This window comes from Oncorhynchus nerka, linkage group LG27 (assembly GCF_034236695.1).
Source record: "Oncorhynchus nerka isolate Pitt River linkage group LG27, Oner_Uvic_2.0, whole genome shotgun sequence".
Classification (NCBI taxonomy): domain Eukaryota; kingdom Metazoa; phylum Chordata; class Actinopteri; order Salmoniformes; family Salmonidae; genus Oncorhynchus; species Oncorhynchus nerka.
Window position 1 is genome coordinate 37,945,639 of NC_088422.1, and position 7,680 is coordinate 37,953,318.

Below are 7,680 nucleotides of genomic sequence, written 5' to 3' on the forward strand. Positions count from 1 at the left end.
ATCCATTTTTGAATAAGGCAAAATGTGTAAAAAGGGAAGGGGTCTGAATACTTTCCGAATGCACTGTATATGTATATACAGTACCAGTCAAAAGTTTGGACAACCTCATTCAAAGGATTTTCTTTAATTTGACTATTTTCTACATTATAGAATAATAGTGAAGACATCAAAACTATGAAATAACACATATGGAATCATGTTGTTGTAATGAGTATGATGGGAGACATAGTGCTGGTTTCAAGCGCAGGGCGCAGCAGGTGTTTATTTAGCAAAGGACAACAGGAGGAGGCAGATAGCAGGGTCCAGGGACAGGCAGAAGGTCATACACAGGGAATCCAAAAGGTAACAGTACAGACATGGGAAAAAGGCTAATAACGTAGTCCGGGAGATAAGTGTAATGGGTGCGTGTCGGTGGCAAGTCGTTTAATAAGTGCTCATAAAACTCCGAAAACCAAAATGTAAAAAAAATGATATAAGTGGGTACACCGACACATGACTTGCACATGACATACAATAAAACAATCTCCGACAAGGACATGAAGGGAAACAGAGGGTTAAATACACAACATGTAATTGATGGGATTGGAACCAGATGTGAAGGAAGACAAGACAAAACCAATGGAAAATGAAAAATGGATCAGTGATGGCTGGAAGGCCGGTGACGTCGACCGCCGAACACCGCTCGAACAAGGAGAGGGACAATCAGGCAAGAGGTTGATGACAGGAAATCTGACAAAAGTACAGGCAAGGAATAGGCAAAAAACTTTGTTAGTGAGGATGGCCAAAAACTACAATACACGGGTGGACTAATATTGAAATAAACAGAGCTCCGAATAGAATGTGATCAAAAACAAACAATACCTCACAATGATTGGGTGCAATGAACTGAACTAAATAGTGTGTGTAAATGATATACAGGTGTTAGAACAGGTGATCAGAATTCAGGTGATTGGGATCTGGAGAGTGAGCTGCATTCGGGGGATCTATGTCTTTGAAAGTGTGAGCTGGAAAGTGGGCTGGAAAGTGAACTGCGTTCAGGGGATCTATGTGTTTAAGAGTATGAGTTTAAAACATGACGTTACAGTAGTAACCAACAAAGTGTTAAACAAATCAAAATATATAAGTCATATTTTAGATTCTTCAAAGTAGCCACCCGTTGCCTTAATGACAGACACATCAACAGTGAAGAGGCGACTCCGGGATGCTGGCCTTCTAGGCAGAGATGCAAAGAAAAAGTTATCTCAGACTGGCCAATAAAAATACAAGTTTAAGAGGAACTCTGCCTAGAAGGCCAGCAACTCGGAGTCGCTTCTTCACTGTGGACGTTGAGACTGGTGATTTGTGGGTACTATTTAATGAAGCTGCCATTTGAGGACTTGTGAGACATCTGTTTCTCAAACTAGACACTCTAATGTACTTGTCCTCTTGCTAAATTGTGCACCGGGGCCTCCCAATCCACTTTCTATTCTGGTTAGAACCAGTTTGCTCTGTTCTGTGAAGGGAGTAGTACACAGTGTTGTACGAGATCTTCAGTTTCTTGGCAATTTCTCACATTTCTCAGAACCAGAATAGACTGACGAGTTTCAGAAGAAAGTTCTTTGTTTCTTGCCATTTTGAGTCTGTAATCGAATCAACAAATGCTGATGCTCCAGATACTCAACTAGTCTAAAGAAGACCAGTTTTATTGCTTCTTTAATCAGCACACAGTTTTCAGCTGTGCTAACATAATTGCAAAAGGGTTTTCTAATGATCAATTAGCCTTTTAAAATGATAAACTTGGATTAGCTAACACAACGTGCCATTGGAACACAGGAGTGATGGTTGATGATAATGGCCCTCTGTTCGCCAATGTAGATATTCCATTTGAAAAAATCAAATAGTAAAAATAGTAATTGACAACATTAACAATGTCTACATTGTATTTCTGATCAATTTAATGTTATTTTAATGGACAAAAAGTGTTATTTTCTTTCAAAAACAAGGACAAAAACAAGTGACCCCAAACTTTTGAGCGGTAGTATATATATATATATATTGATCTACTGTATATAGATCTACTGTATGTGACTAACATCCCTGTAGAGTACCGGCTGGAGTGAAAAAGCAGAGTGTGTGTGTGTGAGAGAGCAGAAAGGACCTCCGTTCCTCTGTCCACTCCAGCACATCAAAGCGCTTTCCACAGGCAGCCGCTGTCAATATCTCACTTGCAGGAAAAGCTTGCATAGCAACGCACGCACACACACACACACACACACACACACACACACACACACACACACACACACACACACACACACACACACACACACACACACACACACACACACACACACACACACACACACACACACACACGCATGGCTACCCATGCTCACCCATCTAGGAGAGCTCAATGTTCACTGTTTAATCCTTTACCTAAGAAAGTATGCTACCAGAAACCCTAGACCCACTCCAATTCTCATACCGCCCCATCAGATCCACAGATGATGCAATCTCTATTGCACGCCACACTGCCCTTTTACCACTGGACAAAAGGAACACCAGTGAAAATGCTATTCATTGACTACAGCTCAGGGTTCAACACCATAGTTCCCTCAAAGCTCATCACTATGCTCAGGACCCGGGGACTAAACAACTCCCTCTGCACCTGGATCCTGGACTTCCTGACAGGTCGCCCCAGGTGGTAAGGGTAGGTAACAACATATCCGGCACACTGACCCTCAACACAGGGGCCCCTCCCCTCCTGTACTCCCTGTTCACTCATGACGGATTGCAGACTACAGGAAAAGGAGGACCGAGCAGGCCCCCATTCTCATCAACGGGGCTGTAGTGGAGCAGGTTGAGAGTTTCAAGTTCCTTGGTGTCCACATCACCAACAAACTAACATGGTCCAAGCACACCAAGACAGTCATGAAGAGGGCACAACAAAACCTATTCCCCCTCAGGAGACTGAAAAGATTTGGCACTGGTCCTCAGATCCTCAAAAGGTTCAACAGCTGCACCATTGAGAGCACTGGTTGCATCACTGCTGGTATGGCAACTGCTCGGCCTCCAACCTTAAGGCACTACAGAGGGTGGTGCGTACGGGCCAGTACATCACTGGGGCCAAGCTTGCTGACATCCAGGGCCTACATACCAGGCGGTGTCAGTGGGAGGCCCTAAAAATTGTCAAAGCCTCCAGCCACACTAGTCATAGACTGTTCTCTCTGCTACCGCACAGCAAGCGGTACCGGAGCTCCAAGTCGAGGTCTCCCGTCTGTCATGAGCCGCCAGAGTCTCCCGTCTGTCATGAGCCGCCAGAGTCTCCCGTCTGTCATGAGCCGCCAGAGTCTCCCGTCTGTCATGAGCCGCCAGAGCTGCCAGTCAGCCAGGATCCGCCAGAGCCGCCAGTCAGCCAGGATCCTCCAGAGCTGCCAGTCAGCCAGGATCCACCAGAGCCGCCATTCAGCCAGGATCCTCCAGAGCCGCCATTCAGCCAGGATCTTCCAGAGCCACCATTCAGCCAGGATCCGCCAGAGCCGCCATTTAGCCAGGATCCGCCAGAGCCGCCATTCAGCCAGAAGCTGCAAGAGCCGTCAACCAGCCTGAGCTACCTCTCAGTCCTGAGCTACCTCAGTCCGAAGCTACCCCTCAGTCCAGTGGGGCCATTTAGGAGGGTTGCCAATCCTAGGTCGGCGGCGAGGGTCGCCGTTCCTAGGATGCTCCAAAAACGGACTAAGACTATGGTGGAGTGGGGTCCACGTCCCGCGCCAGAGCCGCCACCGTGGACAGATGCCCACCCAGACCCTCCCCTATGGGTTTAGGTGTGCGGCAGGGAGTCCGCACGTTTGGGGGGGGGTTCTGTCACGCCCTGCCCTTAGTTATCTTTGTTTTCTTTATTATTTTGGTAAGGCCAGGGTGTGATATGGGTGATTTATGTGTTTTGTCTTGTCTAGGGGTTTTTGTAGATTAATGGGGTTGTGTTCAGTTTAGTTGTCTAGGTAAGTCTATGGTTGTCAATCAGAGGCGGGTGTTTATCGTTGTCTCTGATTGGGAACCATATTTAGGCAGCCATATTCTTTGGGTATTTTGTGGGTGATTGTTTCCTGTCTCTATGTTTACTGCACCAGATAGGGCTGTTTCGATTTTCACGTTTCTTGTTTTGTAGTTGTGTTCATGTTTGAGTTTTCTTATTAAATAACCATGAACTATAACAACGCTGCATTTTGGTCCACCTCTCCTTCCCAGGATGAAAGCCGTGACACCTGGTAAGAACAATACAATAACATTAATATATTGAATGTATTGAATGTATTGTCCTCATGCTACCATTTTGTATGATATGTTACAAATTAGTAAAACTTACAATATGTTACAAATGTGATGTAACTGCGTCTATGAATAAATGGTAAGTGTGTGGTATGGTGCAGTAGTCAGCCCAGGGTTCTGCTGTTGGATCAGTCTTGTGGCTTGGGGGTAGAGCCTGGTTTTGAGAAAAGTGATCTGAGACTTGATGATGGCCCTCACTCCAGCGGATCCCTCTCCCCTGTGCGCCTCCTTCTCCCACGTTCATGATCGGAAGCCCCTTTCATGTAATGGTTGACTTGAATCTGGACCCCTTCATCCGTGGCATCCCTGGTTGCAGGGTTCTAGCAAATGGTTCCTATACACAAAGAAAGAACATTGAGTTTTGAATTTAAATTGCAGAAGGTTTTACACAACAAGCTTTAAAAAAATACTTAAAAGTAACACATTTAATAATATAAAGTCCTATATAAAGTCCTATATAAAGTCCTATACTATATATTAAGTCCTTGCGATGGCACGCTGGTTTGGCAGAATGCAAGGTAACATCCGCCCCACTGTTGAGTTCAGGTCCTTGGCACCCTTTACAGCCATACACCTAAGCTACAAATGTAAAAGTATTAGAAATGACACACTATGTTGAAACATTTCCCTCCCAAACCACATATATTTTATATCCATGTATTATGACAGTCTGTAAAGACAGATGTCAGATTTCCAACAAGTATTTACTTTCAAAATGCTGAGCGGATGAATTTAATACATGCTGCTGTCTCGTCAGTTTACAACGGTCGCAACAACATCGTCAAAGTTGGAAAATGCAATGCTATATAAAATTCTGAGCACACTTACAAGTCTCTCCTGGAGCTCAGTGTCCTGGCCCAGCCTGGTCTCCAGCAGCTGCAGGCCTTGCTGGTATCCCATCGGGAGATTGAGATCATCAGGCAAAGATAAATCTCCAACCGACCCATTGGCCATTGACTAACAAGGTATTTATCTTGTTATCCATCTCAAGCGTTCGGTTATCTACTGTTATCATACGCCTCAGCAAAAGTGTTTTATCCGGACCTATAGTCCGAGAGAAAAAGAGCAGTTAATAACTGTCCCACTCCTAAACACAGTTACAGATCATCATGTTTAAGGCTACACCAAAAAGAGATGAGCAAGTTGTTATGTTCTTACCTGATTGCCCAGTAGCAGCAAAGGTCCTTATCATGGTAGTAACCTGTGCCACTTGACTCAGTGATCCGATACCACTTGAACCTATAGAAAGAATTGAGCAGTTAATCACTGTCACACTCATGAAAACAATGATACGGATCCCTCCAGAACGGTCATTATGCACATCTGTCCCCTGTTCCCACTGATTAGTAGTTGTTTTAGTGTGCACTTTGGTTTCCATTGGGCTGTCGATTATTGTTAGAATGTCCGTTGGTGCGTGTGAGTACCTGTGCTGTGTGTTTTGGGCTTTCGTGCCCTTACTCGGCACACCGTAATTTGGGGCATAATAAAAACCCTATTATGCATTCCTGCGCCTCTCTCCCGATCCTTCATGCCAACGTGACAGAATAATCGACCATTAAGGGAGACAGCGGGAATGGCCCATCCGACGATGCTGCGACTGGTCCGTCCGACGCAGCTGCAACCTTGGCAGCTGCAACTGGGCCGTCTGACGTCGCCACATCAGGTCCGTCCGACGTCACTTCAGCAGCCACAACTGGCCCGTCCGACGCCGCCACAGTCGGTCTGTCAGACACCACTGCTACTGGTCCGTCCGTCTGTCGCCGATGCAACTTTGGCAGTGGCAACTGACCCTCTGATGACGACACAACTTCGGCAGCTGCACCGGGTCCTGAAAGACCCGCATAACGATCCTGGGATTGTCCTCGAGGCCTGTGTCATTGAGCTGCTAGTGCACTGCGTCGGGGTACTATCACGGATCCCTCTGGAACTTTCATTACGCACACCTGTCCCCTGTTCCCACTGATTAATACTTGTATAAGTGTGCCCTTTGGTTTCCATTGGGCTGTCGATTATTGTTACAATGTCCATTGGTGCATGTGTGAACCTCTGTTGTGTGTTTTGGACTTTCATGCCCTTGTGGATTGCGCAGATGATTACGAGTCTCGTCCCGTGTGTTAATCATCGTACACGTGTGTATTTATTCAAGGTACTCCTCGCTGTTTTGTTTGGGTTTCAACCCTGTGTTTTGTTTAGTGTTTATTTGGTCTTCTTCCCTGTGCCTTTACACGGCACGCTGTCATTTGGGGTATAATTAAAAACCCTATTATGCATTCCTGCGCCTGTCTCCCGACTCTCTTCATACCAATGTGACAATACAGCAAAAATAGATGTGCCTTGTTATGTTCTCACCTGCTTGCCCACACCTTAGCACCTTAACTTCTTCCCTCAGGGCTCTGTTTTCCTGCCGGAGTCTTTGGATTTCTACCCCAACATTTTTGGAAGAAAATGTCAAAGTAAAGAATTACAGGTTACTTTTTAATACAATTACATACTATGCAAAACAGGACAGATAAGCATAGTCTCATCCAGGCTGAGTGAATGTACCACAGTACATACACTACATGACCAAAAGTATGTAGACACCTGCTCGTCAAACATCTCATTCCAAAATCATGGGCGTTAATATGGAGTTGGTCCCCCCCTTTTCTGCTATAACAGCCTCCACTCGTTTGGGAAAGCCTTCCAATAGATGTTGGAACATTGCTAATGAGACTTGCTTCCATTCAGCCACAAGAGCATTAGTGAGGTTGGGCACTGAAGTTGGGTGATTAGGCCTGGCTCGCATTCATCGTTCCAATTCATCCCAAAGGTGTTAGATGGGGTTGAGGTCAGGGCTCTGTGCAGGCCAGTCAAGTTCTTCCACACCAATCTCAACAAACAATTTCTGTATGGACCTCGCTTTGTGCACGGGGGCATTGTCATGCTGAAAGAGAAACAAAGTTGGGCAGATAGCGTTCTCCTAGCATCCTCCAAACCCAGAATCATCCGTTGGACTGTCAGAGGGTGAAGCGTGTTTGATCACTCCAGAGAACGCATTTCTACTGCTCCAGAGTCCAATGGCGGCAAGCTTTACACCTCTCCAGCATATGCTTGGCATTGCGCATGGTGATCTTAGGCTTGTCTGCAGCTGCTCGGCCATGGAAACCAGCTCCAAAACAACAGTTGCTTCCAGAAACATTTTGGAACTCGGGAGTTACTGTTGCAGCCGAGAACATACTATTTTTATGCGCTACGCACTTCAGTACTGGACAGTTCCATTCTGTGAGCTTGTGTGGCCTACAACTTCGCAGCAGAAATTTGACGAACTGACTTGTTGGAAAGGTGGCATCCTATGATAGTGGCACGTTGAAAGTCACTGAGCTCTTCAGTAAG

General features: G+C 45.7%; 1 long non-coding RNA gene across 1 annotated transcript; it reads right to left on the reverse strand.

Moving 5' to 3' along the window:
- Positions 1-232: 232 nt before the first annotated feature.
- On the reverse strand, positions 233-6,301 carry LOC115111056 (uncharacterized). The gene is made up of 3 exons (XR_003860749.2): positions 5,467-6,301; positions 4,346-5,352; positions 233-4,244 (listed from the first exon to the last, which is right to left on the reverse strand). It is a non-coding gene; the product is annotated as an uncharacterized LOC115111056 (long non-coding RNA).
- Positions 6,302-7,680: the final 1,379 nt, after the last annotated feature.